The sequence below is a fragment of the Sus scrofa genome, chromosome 15 (assembly GCF_054392235.1).
Source record: "Sus scrofa isolate SSC_HxYL_T2T_F1_AM1 chromosome 15, Sscrofa_HxYL_maternal_Yorkshire_Landrace_v2.0, whole genome shotgun sequence".
NCBI classification, from domain to species: Eukaryota; Metazoa; Chordata; class Mammalia; order Artiodactyla; family Suidae; genus Sus; species Sus scrofa.
In genome coordinates, this window is record NC_139397.1 from 21,688,071 (window position 1) to 21,703,770 (window position 15,700).

At 36.4% G+C, this 15,700-nt stretch overlaps 1 protein-coding gene across 8 annotated transcripts in view; it reads left to right on the forward strand.

Annotated features, from left to right (window-relative positions):
* Positions 1–15,700, forward strand: part of GTDC1 (glycosyltransferase like domain containing 1) — a 427,341-nt gene that overhangs the window by 34,898 nt on the left and 376,743 nt on the right. The gene's annotated exons all lie outside the window — the stretch shown is intronic.

Here is a 15,700-nt window from a genome sequence, read left to right on the forward strand (position 1 = left end):
CCTCATGGTGGGAAGGTGAAGTGAGAGTTGGGCTAGGCTGAAAGAATGTGAGGAAAGAGGGGTCTAGCTAGCCCTTTTTACTGGCAAACATGTATTGACCTTCAGGAATGGACTCTTCATTATCATTTCTTCTTTTATGCCTTTTACTCCATGTCTGCACTGGACTGCTAAATTTAGGTAACCTCTTGGCCTGCATTTGGTGTCCCTAATTTTAAGATAAAAAACACTGATTTATAGAATGTTTACTTGTGTAAAGGCCTATGTTTGGCTCTTTAGAGGAGGGAAAAGGAAGTATAAATTGTGATCCCTACACATATACTTGGGCATTATAGAGACTTGGGTTCAAATTCTGGCTCTGAACTTTACCTGCTGTGATGTCTTTGGCAAAGTTCTTAATCTCTCTGCATGTCTCATTTTCTTCTGTTGTAAAATGAAGGTAACACCTACTGTGCATTTCTTACTAGGATGTTCAGGGGATTAAATGAGGTAGTGTATATGAAGCACTTTAAGCATAATAGGCATTCAGTAAATGGTAGCTGGATGCTATTATCATTATAATCATCATCATCTAGTTATTTCTGAATTTGAGCATCACACTTGACTCTACAGGGCATACTATATTAATGGTCTAGGTGACACTTTTCAGGGATTGCTTTCCTGGCTGGGCAATGATTCCATCACTGTGAATAATTTAATTAGCCCTTGCCTGCTGAGCACTGTAGCTGTGGCAGTCAGTAAGAGAAATGTGGTATAGAAAGAGCCAGGGCTTTGGAGTCAAGACAGATCTTGATCTGTTATTACTCCAGCAGTCAGTAGCTGTGCATCTTGGGCAGGTTGCTTAGCTTTTCTTTCTTTGTTTTCTCATTGGTAAGAAAAGGATTATAACATCTGCTTTGAAGCATAGTTATGAATGGGATTGGTTGAGTGTTATTGTGTGGATTAAATGAAGACATATGAAAGGGTTTAGCCCATCGTGGTCACATTTACTAGGAAGTTTGCAACAAATATTGCCTTGTTCATTTCCCACCCTCCACCTGACTCATTACAGAATTTTAGTGTCTTACTTATCTCTAATATATGTTGAGCTTTCTTCCACATTTTACATTTAGCAACCAAGAGGCTAAGTGGCTTGCTTGTTTGATACTGTTGGAACAGGAATAAGTTAACAAAACCAAGGATATCTAAGAGTTCTTGGTTTCTGGGCTGAGATACAGATTTTGGGGCACTATTTATGGAAATTATATATATTTTTTGCTGCGATAAAATATATATAACAAAATTTATCATTTTCACTATTTTAAGTGTATCCATCAGTGGCACTAAGTACAGACATATTGTTATGCAACCAAAGGCTTATATTTTAAAGCCCAGCTTTGGTATTGTATTTATTTTGTATGTTCTGCTTTCTTGGCCCATATATTAGAAAGGGCTCTTAGTGGCAGATCATGGAATCGTCATAGCTGGTTAAGTAGAAGGGGATTTATTAAGTTGCAGTAGTTTGTAGGATCTTTGAGCAGAAGGAATAGACTCTAAGCTGAGCTTCTAGGAACAACTTCTGGAACAACACTTTTCAACTGGCTGACTGAGGGAACCTCAGGCATCTCTGGTCTCAGTCTTGCTGCCCTGCTCAGCTTTTGAACCTGCTGAATGAGGAATCTTGGCTTGTGCTGCTGGCTCCAGAAGAATCATTGTCTTACCTACCATCAGTGCTGGTTGGGCTGTTCTGCCTGTGCTTGGTTTTTGTCTGTCCTTGTTTCTTTCTTCTTCTAGTCTCCAAGGACTGTTCCTCCTTTGGAAACAGGGCACATGTAGATCTCAAGTTACAAGGGGATCTAGGAAAAGTACCCTTTAGCATGTGAGTGTATGTATGTGGATCTGTATTTAATTTTTTAAATATAGGAATTCCTGCTATAGAAAGCAAGGATTCCTAACTTGACTTTCATGGGGAACCCTCTGAAATTATGTACAATATTATATATGCACTTGGGCCTTTTTCAGAGGAAAAGATCTATGGTTTTTATTAGAACCCTAGATAGTCTTGATCCCTGGTAGAATGATAATAACAGCTAGCCAAAGGCCATTATAGATATATGGGTCACAGAAGACTCTTGGACTGGAGAGGCCAGGATGGATTCCTTTAGTGTTAAGCTTCCCTGCAGACCTAGCGGTATTAGGACTGAGCAGTGGGCAGACTTAGGGGTGGTATGGTAGTGCTCTTTCATAGATGAGGGCAGACTGTGGGAGCTTGAGCTGGGAACTGGCCTGTGATAGTGATGGACTTTGGTCATAATTCGATGTAGAATGTCTGACCTGTAAATGGGTACTGGGAGTCCAAAAACTGGATACAGTCAAATCTGGGTCTGATGGAGCAGGTCAGATTTGAAGTCTAAGTAGGCAGGCCAACATCATTGATGAATCAGAAGGCTTATGCAGAAATGGCACATTCGTATTCAAGCAAGGCCTAAAGGAATGGGTCAGCAGTTTATTTTTAGCTGAGTTTTCCCAAAGAATTTTCCCAAAGAGATTGGGTTATCATCTACCTAATAAGAATGGTTACACGAAGCCTCTTGCATTTGGTGGAAGGAAGCATAGACGATCTACAGATTCCTGCCCACTCTAGAATTCTCTGATTTCAAATGCAGCAATTCCACTTTCAACAAAATCTCCAGTAGTTTATGTCAGTGTCAGAAGTTCATCCCTGTGGGCACAACTGTTGTATTCTAGAATTGGTATGTTTTCTAGGCTTGATCATCCCTAGAAGGGTGGTCCTTTTGACCACTTCTCCAGGCCTTCTCAACCTAAGCCCTTTTTCCTCCTCTGCAGAGTGGTGTGGAGGGCCTTTGAGCCCTGGGATAATGGTCAGATGGTCCTGTGAAAGATTTGTACTTGAACTAACACCCCTGTCTCCTCTTTCCTCTTTGCTTCCATCACAGCTTAGAGGAGACTAGAATTCATCATACTGCTTTGTTCTTAGGCTGACTTATTAAAAGGAATCTTATCCTCAGAGGATTTACTAATTGAGGTCATGTTGAAATGACATCTTAAGGAGGGTCCCCTAGAGAAGTTTTCTAGAAAAAATCAAGGATGCATTTATCTTGATCTGATTGAGCAGGATTTAAAAACAAACAAACTTTGTTAATCATTTAATTTCAGCTTTCATGTTTTATAAGTAAACTTTACATATGGTGAATTTAACCATACATGTGATGAAAGTGTTTTAACTTCTTGAAGTAGAGAGTCAGGGACATGAATACTGGATCATTTATTAGTTTAATAGGTTTATAGACTTTTTTTTTTTTTTTTTTTTGTCTTTTGTCTCTGTCAGAGCCGCACCCATGGCACATGGAGGTTCCCAGACTAGGGGTCGAATAGGAGCTGTTGCTGCCAGCCTACTCCAGAGCCACTGCAATGCCAGATCCTAGCCGTATCTGCGACCTACACGGCGATACCGGATCCTTAACCCACTGATCGAGGCCAGGGATTGAACCCGCAACCTCATGGTTCCTAGTCAGATTCGTTTCCCCTGTGCCACAACGGAAACTCCAGTTTATAGAATTTTTAACTGTTGCTTCAGTGTTTTGTCATTTTCCTTTCCTTTTTGTATCTTTCTGTAATTGTTATTAAGAATTCTGACTTCAATTATTTTCTACTAGTCTACTAGATATTTGATTTGATCATATCAATATAAAAAGATAATGCTTGGGTTACAGTTTCTTGAATGTCTAACTATTGTCAGATCTTAGAACTTTTTATATGTCATTATAGCTAGCATGAGCATTTTAAAGTTTATAGGATCAAGTAGGGGAGTTGAGGATTTAATGCAAGTTTCTGTGATCCAAAATATTTTTGTATCTATGAGTATACATACACACACAAACACACAATATAGATTTCTACTTGCCTTAGTCTTAAAATTTGCATTTGTAACAGTTTTGGTGGTATGGTGTGCCTTGAGAGGAACCAAGAGGCCTGATAACTATGTCAGTAAAACTGTCTCATAGGTATGATTGAAACACTTTTATTAGCAACATATGGGGCATGAAGCATCCGCAGAGGGGAGTTTGGAGTGTGAGGGTGCTGTCTGTCTTTTTTGGCATGCAATTATATCCATACTAATGCATGGTGTTATTTGCTGCTGCTTAGAGAATATAGAAAAAAATAACTGCCATTGTGGTGAAACAAACAAACAAAAAATCAGAATAAAATATAATTGTTGAGTTTATAGGGAATTATTTGGATGGAAGGTATATTTTTTCCAACTGAAATTTTCTTTGGTCTTTTAAATTTTAGTAGTCTTTTAAATTAAAACTCGACTTTTCAATCATTTGAATTTTTGGACTGACTTTACATAATAGATGCCTCGCTGAGTTTCGTAAATGGGGAAGAGATGCTTCTTTTTCCCTTTGTGACAATGTATGGTTCTGTTTAATTGGTTTTACTAAATATTTATTAATTTTCTTTAGAGGTATCTGTAGCATTTAAATGAGTAGCATATGCTGATTACTAGATGCTGTGCAGAGGACAATAACAGACACAGCCTTTGGGTTTATGGACTTTAAATCTGTGAAAGCAGTCACGTGTAGATGATGTTTAAATATCAGTGATAGGAGTGGTAGACACACGTGTCAGCAAAGGGTTACCTCTGGGAAAGAGGGAGGGAAATGGGTCAGGGAGGGATATAAAGAAGCTTCCATTGTGGGTTTTTTTTTTTTTTTTTTTTTTTCTTTTTTTAAATTTCCTTTTCAGCCATGATTTATTGATTGTCAAAAATTTTTAAACAGATTCAGGTTGAGGCAAAGGTAGTGGAATAATTGATTTCATCTTCCTTTCCTCCAGTTATTTCCTGGTTTGTTCTGTACAGTTTCTTAAAGGTGGGGGGAAAATTGAAAGAAATTGAGGGAAAAGCTTGGTGTAAGAGGGGTAGGAGGTAGTAGGTTCTGGAAAAAGCCCTGCAGAAAAGATATGAAATGTTTTTCAAACTTCATCCCAGTTCTGCTCAGTACTTCAAGATTTAGATTAAGTGAGAGCTTTTATATTATGGTCTGCTGTGAAATACTTATTTTTTAACAGGTGGTTTCTCCCTGTTTATATAGGAAGGTTACTCAGTCTTTATATAAAAGCAAAATTTCTTTAACTCCAGGTTTGCATTTGGTCCTAATACTGGTTTTGGATAGACCTAGCCCTCTGAAATGGATAATTCTTAGACTGATTAATCTCAAAATGGCTAGTCTGGTTACTTCTGTATGCTGGAAAAATAATATCGAAAGTCAAGCTGTTCAATATTTAGATTGCAGTGATTAAGAAAGCAGCATGGATTATGTTTATTTCTAGAGTGTGAGCAAATAGGGTCCACTTAAGTGCTTTTCAAATGCTTGTGACTACTGTCATGTTTTTTGACATGATGATTTTATCTAAGAGCTATTTCCATGGAGCTATTTTATTTGCAGAATGGAAGACCAAACCTCTGCTTGAAAATGTAAGGAAACTCTTTAGACTCATTCTCCCTTTGAAAATCAGGTTGAAAGATTTGGCTATCTTATGAAGAAAAGGTTGTACAATGTTGAATAATTTTGTTCTACCTGGTAAACAATACTTTGTAAGAATTGGAGTTGTATATTTATTGGGAGTGATTTCAGACATATAAGAAGAAAAAATATTGAGTACTTGCAACCTGTTCTTAGAAAAAGTGAACCTAAGAAATAAAATGAAATATAAAATGAAATGAAATATAAAAAAACTCAATAATCTTAAACTTGTTGTTTATTTGTTCCTCTCTTTTCTACCAGATCTTTAAAAGAATAGCTAAGAAATATATTTTATCTGATTTGAGTATAATTGCTATTATTTTTCTCTTGGGCAAACTGCCTTATGAAAAATGTAGAAGACCTAACTGATTGAATAATTAAGATTTCACTTTATTGACATTTGCCACACAGTATGTTTATTAAAGTTCAGAGAATAATTGAAGTAATGAAGTAGTATTATAATATTAAAAATTTGTTAGGTATAAAGGTAGTGTATGGATAAATTAAAATAATCCATCTGTACTATCAAATAATAATCAATGGATTATTGCCTTATATTTGTGAGGCTCTGTGTGTATATGTGTATAGTTATAATTCTCCACAAATGTAATTATTTATATTTCTTACATATGCTGTTTCATTTTATCATCACAACAGTTTTTGAAGTAGGTGGAGTAGGTGAGATTTTTCTTTACTAAATGAGGAAAACTGAATAGTGTAGTAATTAAATTATTTTTTCATGGGTATGGCTGCATTAAAACCTGGGCTTCTAACTTCTTGTTCAGTGCTCTTTTCCTCTGGACCTTAGTCAAGATCAGGAAAATTTGGATTTTTCTGGCCTATTGTTTCTTTGGTCATTTTGTTTTAGTATGTTTCATTAGAATTTTTCTGTTGTTTAGAAGGCTAAAAAGAGCCAATTCTATAAAGTCAGTTTGTTGTAATTAGTACTTTTGGCTGCAGACTGGGGGTAAGAAGGATAAAACCTGACCCAAATGAATTTTTTTTTTTTTTTTTGTCTTTTTAGGGCCGCACCCACGGCATATGGAGGTTCCCAGGCTAGGGGTTGAATCTGAGCTGTAGCCGCTGGCCTACGCTACAGTCATAGTAACACAGGATCCCAGCCTTGTCTGTGAACTAGATCACAGCTCAACGCCGGATCCTTTAACCCAATGAGCAAAACCAGGGATCAAACCTGTGTCCTCATGGTTACTAGTCAGATTCTTTTTTGCTGAGCCACAAGGGGAACTCCCCAAATGACATTTTTTTGATTATTTTTCTGTTTATGTTTTTATTAATTTGGTGCAACATTTTATTATTTAAAAAAGATTTAATAATTAAATTAATATCATCTGTACTTTTGATAATAGGGCACAGTCTGATTGAGATGGAAGCAGACCTGTCTTCTTCCTAATATTTCTTTTATTTTTAAATGTTTAAAATTTTTAAAGTGGGATGTAACTTACATATAACATTATATTAGTTTAAGGTATACAACATAATCATTTGTTATATGTGTATATTGCAAAATGATCACCATGATAAGTTTAGTTAGCATTCATCGTATACATTTAAACATTTTTACCCCATAACCATCAATCTATTCAAGGTATATATGAGGTTTTTTTTGTTTTGTTTTGAAATTCCACATATGAGATCATGTGGTGTTTGTCTTTATCTGTCTTGAGTTATTTCATTTAGCATAATACCCCCAAGGTTCACTTTTATTGTCACGAGTGGCAGGATTTCCTTCTTCTTTAATGGCTGAATAATATTCCATTGTGTACGTATACTGCATTTCTTTTATTCATCCATTGATGGACACTTAGGTGATTTCAGTGTCTTGGCTATTGTAAATAATGCTGCAGTGAGCACAGACGTTAGGTTTAGATACCTTTTTGAGTTAGTGTTTTTGTTTCTTTGGATAGGTACCCAGAAGTAGTATTGCTGGGTCACGTGGTAGTTCCATTTTTTTTTTCTTTTCCTTTTTTTGTCTTTTTAGGGCCACACCCGCAGCATATGGAGGTTCCCAGGCCAGGGGTCCAATCAGAGCTATAGCTGCTGGCCTATGCCAGAACCACAGCAATGCCAGATCCGAGCTCCATCTGCGATCTACACTACATGGCAATGCTGGATCCTTAACCCACTGATTGAAGCCAGGGATGGAACTGCAAACTCATGGTTCCTACTCGGATTTGTTTCTGCTGCGCCACAATGATGGGAACTCCTGGTAGTTCCATTTTTAATGTTTTGATAATTAGTGATGTTGAGCATATTTTCATGTACTTGTTGGCTATCTGTATGTCTTCTTTTAAAAAATGCCTATTCAGATCTGCCCATTTTAAAATTTTTACTTGGATTTTTTTTTTTTGTGTGTGTGGTGTTGTATTGAGTTGTATGAGTTCTTTTTATATTTTTGGATATTAAGCCCTTATCAGATATATGATTTGCAAGTATTTTCTGTAGGTTGTCTTTTCACTATTTTGGAGAATTCCTTACTGTGCAGAAAAGCTTTTTGATTTGATCTAGTCCCTTCTGTTTATTTTTGTTTTTGTTGTCTTTGCTTCTGGTATCTAAATTCAGCAAATCATCACTAAGACTAATGTCAGCAAAGCTTTTCCTTATGTTTTCTTCTAGGAGTTGTACAGTTTTAGGCCTTATGTTCAAGTCTTTAATCCATTTTGAGTTATTTTTTGTGTATGGTGAAAGATACAGGTCCAATTTCCTTCTTTCACATGTGGCTGTCCAGTTTTCCCAACACCTTTTATGGAAGAGAGTGTCCTTTCCCCATTGTGTATTCTTGGCTCATTTGTTGTAAATCAATTGACCATGTATATGTGGGTTTATTTCTGGATTCTTTATTCTGTTCCCTTGATCTCTGTATCTGTTTTTATGCCAATATCATGTTGTTTTGATTGCCATAGCTTTATAATATAGTTTGAAATCAGAAAGTGTGGTGCCTCCAGCCTTGTTCTTTTTTTCCTAAGTTTGCTTTGGCTTTGCATGGTCTTTTGGGGTTCCATAAATTTTTAGGATTGTTTGTTTTATTCTTCTCTTCCCTTTTGAAGACTTGCCTCAAGCTAGATGTTGGGAGCCTTATGACTCCAGAGAGAGTTTTACTCATCTATTCCCATTATGGTTTTTAAATGATTATTATTCTTAATATATATATCTTTTTGAAATATTGTACTTTTAAATGGAATAAAATAACTGAGTACTTATGTAAATCAAATATCATTTAGTGTATGTTATGAACAAAAACCACAAAAAGACATTTGTGTGTCTTATTTAGGTAAACATAGGCATTAAGAAATGGAAATTTGGAGCATTAGAAAGAAATATTTACTTGTTAAATACAACACAGTGATGTTATTAACTACTCTTTTGGTAATATGTCATTTATTCTTGCAGAGGATACTATGACTTGCCTATAGTAGTTAATATAACTTAGTTACCAAAATGCCTAATTTAGGCTATGTGAGTTAATTGTAATCAAAAGTTTAGATCACTATTAGGGCTGAGTCATCTTTATTATTAGTATTATTATTATTGTTTTTGTCCTTCAGTTGCAGTAAAAACTTCCATGTGTTTTGCTACTTATGTATGTCTTTTGGAGATTTTGAAAAACCAAAGTCCTCTCTCTCCTGTGGAAGTGTTAAAAATCCTAAGAAGCTTTCTTGAGATAAAATTTGTCCTCTTTCAGTTATTAAATGTGCTTTTCTCTTATCTGTGAATTTCACCTTCAATTTACTGGCAACTGCTTTTTCGTGCTAGGATCATAGAATTATGATTAACTCCTTGCAGTCTGGCTTTGGTCCCACCTCTGCACTGGAACTGCATTTTTGAAGGTCACTGGTGACCACATTCTAGCCAATTGTTCCCTCAGTTCTCAATCTCCTTGGCATTATAATGCCACATGGCCTTGGCTTTTCAGTTACATGAGCACACTAGTTTAGATTTTTGCTTTGAACTCTGCTGCCCACACCTCTTCTTGTAACACCTGTTCTTTCTTTGTGGATGGATTTTGTCCTTGTCCTTTGCTATGTATTTACTTATTGCATTTTGAATCTTATCGCTTTATTTCTTCTTGTTCTGCATTTGTATCATAGATAAGTCATCATTTCTCATAACTCTCACTGTGATGGATATGCCTGGCAAGTCTCAGAGCTCCATTTACATCATTGCCCGTCGCTCAGACTCTAGTCCCGCACTTCCATTTGCTTTTAGGTAGATGTTCTTTTGCCTTAGAACAGATCTTTCTCAGGTCATCTCCTTCAGACTCTTTTCTCCTCTGAATTTCTGAAGTTTCTTTTAAAGAAGCATTCTCTTACTATCTTGACATTTTAAATTTGGTGTCCTTTATCTTCTACTGTCTATAATATCCTTGAGTCTTTCTTTAAAATATTTCTTAAGTTTGTCCCACCCTCTTCATTTCCTTGTCTTCCCCAAAGTACTTTACAGAGTGTAAAATACTTCTGAATGCATTTCTAAAAATTAAAAATAGCCAATATAATAGATTTGTGGAATAGGACAGGTAGAGTTTATTATTCCAAATTGCAGGTCAGGAACTATGTACTGAAAGAAGTGACTTGTCTGAGATGTCATTGCTGGTTAAGGAAAGAGCTATTACTAAAGCCAAGGTAATGTGATTTCAAGTCTATACCTATGCCCAAAACAAGTGACCATTTTGATTTCCTGTTAAATGATCTTTCAGTTTCCAGTTCTCTGCTTTAATTCACTTTACTTACAATGCTAGATTAATGTCTGTAAAACCAGTCAAGGTAGCAGCTGTTAAAGATTGGTATAATGTCTCAGTCATTGTGCTAGACAGAATTTCTTAATCCTCAGAACTGCTGTATGAGGTATGTTGTTATCCCATTTTATAGATAAATAATTTGAAGCTTGTAGGAGTTAAGTAACCGACTAGTCATTATGTGTGATGGTGTGGGGGTGGGGGAGTCAAACTCTGGCTCCCAAGCTCTGGTTCTTTTTACAACCGTATTATGCCATTATCAAATTCTTAATGTTACTCTTATTTCTAAGAACTTACTGTGGTTTCCTTTAGCCTACTTAACCACATTTATACCCCTTTATCAACTTTTCTGGACCTTCAATAATTTGTCTGTAAGTTTCTTGTCCATTTATTTTTATCAATAACCCTCCTCAGTGAACCCTCTTGTTCTCTTCTCAAGCAGACCTTTTCTAGTCTCACTTTTTCTTCTTGTTGACTCATACAGTTTTCTCCCTGTGTAGAGTGATTTATCTTTACCTCTTCACTTGTCCATAGCCAGCTTTTTACCTTTTCTTCGTTCTAACAAGTAGAAAGCACTTAAAGCAGACATGATGCTATAATGGCAATTGCTAATATAGATGAATACATGGACTTTCTTGGGGATATGGGCAAGTAGTGGGAGGAGCTAGACTGGATTCCCTATACTGATTTGAGAGCCCTGGCAGAGGGAGGTGTGCACAGGCTGCTATGGCAGCCCTCAAGAGGATGTGGTTAATTTTACCTGAGTGGTTGAGGAAGATGAGATAGAAGAGCTGACATTTGAGCTTTAGCCTTAAAGGAGGAGGAAGAGCTCTCCAGGTGGAGAAGGAGTGGGAGAAGGGCTTTCTGGAAAGAAGGAATATTGTATGAATAGAGGAATGAAATCAGAAGTATGTATGCCATGTGTTGGAGTGTGAATATTAAAAGTTGCAAGGCTGTGCAAAATGATGTGTTATTTCCAGTTGGCCTCAAGTTTCTGATCTTCCCTTCATGGAGTCGTTGCAGTCTGGGCTTTAGTGTTTGACCTTATACTTTCAGACAGCTGGTATGCTGGCCCACTAAGAGTGGATCTTTCTCAGGAGTGGAGGGACATTAGCTGGAGAAACTGATATACAAATATCTATACATCTAGTTTGTGTGTTTGTCAATTTATTAATTTTCAGTGAGAGATACAATACAGATTGGATTGCTTGATTTGGCAGATCAGTTCATTGTCTCCCTGCAGGCTTCTTGGGAAGCCAAGTTGTTAATAGGGAGGTGAGTTGATGATTGAGAAATACAGCTGTCAAGTTGACCCAGCATTTCTGACCAGTGTACTCTTTGTCTTCTGGCAAGGTACTTGGGAACCATGTTGCCAGAGACCACCTATTAAGCATGGAAAGAGAACTCAGAAGTATATTTGTTTAAAGAAGTATCTCTTAGCTGAGTTAGCGTAAGGCTATTTTACTGACTCTAGAAAGACCATTACCAAGGAAACCAAATTATTCTGGTCAACTCAGCCAAGACCTCCTTTCCAGTGGCTTGGTTTGAGCTTGTGAGCATTTACATAGATGGCTTTTCTGATTCATTTGCTGACCAGTCCTCCTTTCTCCTCCACCTTCTGTTTGATGCAATCTCCCTTTAGATATGTTGAGACATTCTGTCAAGTTACAGAGAAGTCTTTAAAAAAAAAAAAAAAATATATATATATTTTTTTTTTTTTTTTTTTAGGGCCGTGCCCATGGCATATGGTATTTCCCAGGCTAGGGGTCAAATCAGAGCTATAGCCCCTGGCCTACCACAGCCACAGCAATCTGAGCTGAGTCTTCGACTTATACCACAGCTCATGCGCAACCCCAGATCCTTAACCTATTGAGCAAGGCCAGGGCTGGAACCTGCATCCTCATGGATACTAGTCAGATTCATTTCTGCTGAGCCATGATGGGAACTTCTGTCAAGGTACAGAGAAGTCTTAAGAGCTAGAGAAACAGAGGCGTTTTCATATCACTGCCTTGATGCATCTTGTTTTTAAGTCACATTTTTTTATTTTCATTGGGATCAAAATCAAGGAATGGTGAATAGCACCTTGAATCCAAGAGTGTAAGATTTATGTTGGTGAGATTTTGGAGATGAGGCTAGAAAGTTGGGCCCAAATTGTGAAGGTTCTTGGATGCCATACTAAAGAGTTTTAATTTCAGAGTTCTCTTAATTCACTTCTTCTCTATGAATTCGTATTCTCCTCAATGTCCTCTTTTCAATTAAGATTTTTTTTCAATTAAATTTTTTTTTCAAATGAAGTTCAAACTGTTAATATATTACTGTAGAGCATATAATAATGGCTCTCCTTAAGAGATCTCATTTTAAGAGGTCTTATTTAGACTCTTTATGTTTTGGCAGATAAATATTAGGTGATATTATCTGCAGTTTAAACATGAAATGCTTGAGAGCTTACGTTCTGCCTCTGTCTGACTCTCCCTGTGCTTCTCACTTCAGTCTATTTCCACAACTTCTTCTTTTATCCCCCAGTTTTTTAGATAGGTGTTGTTTTTTATGTTATTATGTAATGTTTCTTTTTATATTACTATATAATGTTTTTACCATGGTGCTTATATACATAAATAGCTCTCTTATTAATTATCTTGTATCTGTCTCTTTTCTCTAGGCAGCTTGCCAGTTTCTTATGTTTAGGTGGGCCTCATACTTATTCCTATTACATCTTATAATACCTAGATCAGCTGAATTTAAAAGAAGACTTAGACAACAGAATACCATTTTAGAGCCAGAAGGTTTCTTAATCTAGTTCAGTACTCTCATTTTCTACATGAGGCAGCCCGAGATCTAGGGCTGCTGTAATTGGCCAGAGCACATGACTAGTAGAGCCATGGCCAAAATCCAGCTGTTATCATGTTGGCCACCTTTGCCCCTCCAATGCTTGTTCCCTATTTGGCTGAGAGCTGTATTCCATAGGGATGAAAAGGTCCCTCAAAGATCACCCATATCAAGGTACAGTCTCCAAAACCACTGTTTTCAAACTTAATTTAGCAGCTTTTCTTGTTAGTGCTAGGAACAGTACAGTTTGACTCATTTAAATCTAATTGTGTTATGTAGTAAACCAAGTGAGAGGGGCACAGAGAAAGGAGCTTACATATTGAACTCTTTCTGTGTTCCTGTCAAACAATGTACAGGTGCTTTGCAGGCATTACCTCAGCTGTTTATAGAGATAGTCCTGTGAACTGCTATCCACATTTTGCCATGAGCAAACTGAGACTCAGAAGTGAAACAATCTTGCAAGTAGAAGTAGGAGATGTGAGATGTGAGCCTAAGTCTACTTGACTACAAAGACCATGCTCTTTCAATTATGCTTCATTGTTACAGCCCTCAGCCAAAGGCCAAGAATAGCAACTTTAGCAGCAGGTACCACACCTGACTTTCTAATGAGGGGAAGTCCAGCAGCCTTGCCCAACTCTCTGTGGCAGATGATTGTTGGTGCCTGAGCTGGGTGGCCAGTATCTGACTCACTAAGTAATCTCACATTTTCTAACCATTGGTTTGTGGCTCATATTTGTGACCTTTTAGATACATGTGTGTATGTATGTATATATATATATATATATATCTTATGTCATTGTTCCCATTTCCATTCTGTGGGAGAACAGAACCATGTTATAAGCCCACGTGTCTCATTCTTGCTTCTACCTACAGCCTCACTTTCCATCTCATTAATGCTCCTTCTTTCTTCCTTTCCTCTTTCCACTCTTTACTCTTGGTGTGGAAAGAAAATTAGATATGCTTATATCAAGGGGACTTGAATGGATCAGCTTCATTTTTTTCCCCCTCTGAATTTTTCTGTGTTGGTATGAAGAATCATGGGACAAAAATAGAAAACAAAGAAGGAGATGCATAATCACATTGTCTTCCAGCAAAACATTTTCCAAAATGGCAAGATATATGCAATTCACAACTTACATAAAGTTCATCATTCATATTTATAAAATCTGTGTTTTGGTCCTAGATGCACTTATTTCAAGTTTCAAAGAATTATTTTAAAATACTTTTGAATCATCTCCCTAAGAGCTTTCAACACGGTATAAATAGTACACTTTTTAGCATTTCCTTTTGCATACCTGAAGTTTGCATCATCTTTGAGATTGTTTACCACTTTTTTTTGCAAGGCACATGTGGGGAGTCAGCCAACAAATGTCATTATATATGCGGGTTTCTAAAAGCAAATGGGGGAAGTTATGTTTAACCTTTCAAAGAGTTGTTATCTGGGCTTTCCCCCCATTTCGGAGCAAAACCAGATGTAAACCAAGGATACATATTTTTGAATATATACCTTCTTTTAGATTTGCCAATGATCATTTTTGTTTAAATATTACCACCACATCCCCTCAGAATTTAGAATGTTTCTAGTAAATGGTTGATTACAATCTGGTGATTTTCCTTACTTTTCTTGTTCATTAATTTTTAATGAATTGTTTCTTAAAAAGTACAACTTTGTGAGAGGAGGAATTAGAGGTGTGGCATTTGATTAAATGTATTCATGGGGGAAAATATGCTAAGAAGGCATTAGAATTTCCCCTTTATGCCAAAAAGTTCATTAGACTGGTAGGCTTTACTCAAGGGAATATCTTGAGGTGGAATGTATTGGATAATAAGAAAACAGAGTGAGAGAGAATAGTTTTTCCTAGCAAGGAAAGTGTGGTTCCTTTTCTAAGTAGAAGGGCTCAAACCCTAACCCACTGTGTTGGGATGGCATTTTTATTTATTTAGATTTTGCTCTTTGGCTAATTAAAGTTTGGAATAGGATGACCCACCCCCCTTTTTAAAATCCTGTATCTTCGAAAATGCCCCCCCCCCCAAAAAAAAAATCCGTTAAGAATGAATTAAAATTTTGTCCATGGTATTTGTATTGTGTTTATTCTTTCAGGTTTTAAACTTTATATGATTAGTATCTTTTATTAGAACATTACATGTTTTATATATGCTTTATAGTGAGTACAAACTTTATCTTGTTAAGTGCGTGATGGTACAGAAGATGTTTAAGACAATTTCATGTCTTACTTCTACATAATAGGTGCTAGACAACTGAATAAGTACAGAAATATGTGGGGGCATGTATGATTTTCTATTTTGAGTCATATTCATGATTTCTATGATGTTGCCCTACCAGGTTCTTAAAATACAGATTTGCATTAAATGATTAGGTTCTCACTATATAAAAACTCATTATAAAAAGATGAAATAAAAAAACTAATTCTACAAATAAGTATTATAATTGGGAATGTCGTTTTAGAATTTTTTTTCTCCTTTTATGCATTCATATGCACACCCTCAAACACACATGCCCAGATACATACAAAGATATATAAATGGAGAAATAGGGGAAAAATTGTAAGGATATGGTTATCCTATATTACTACTTTTG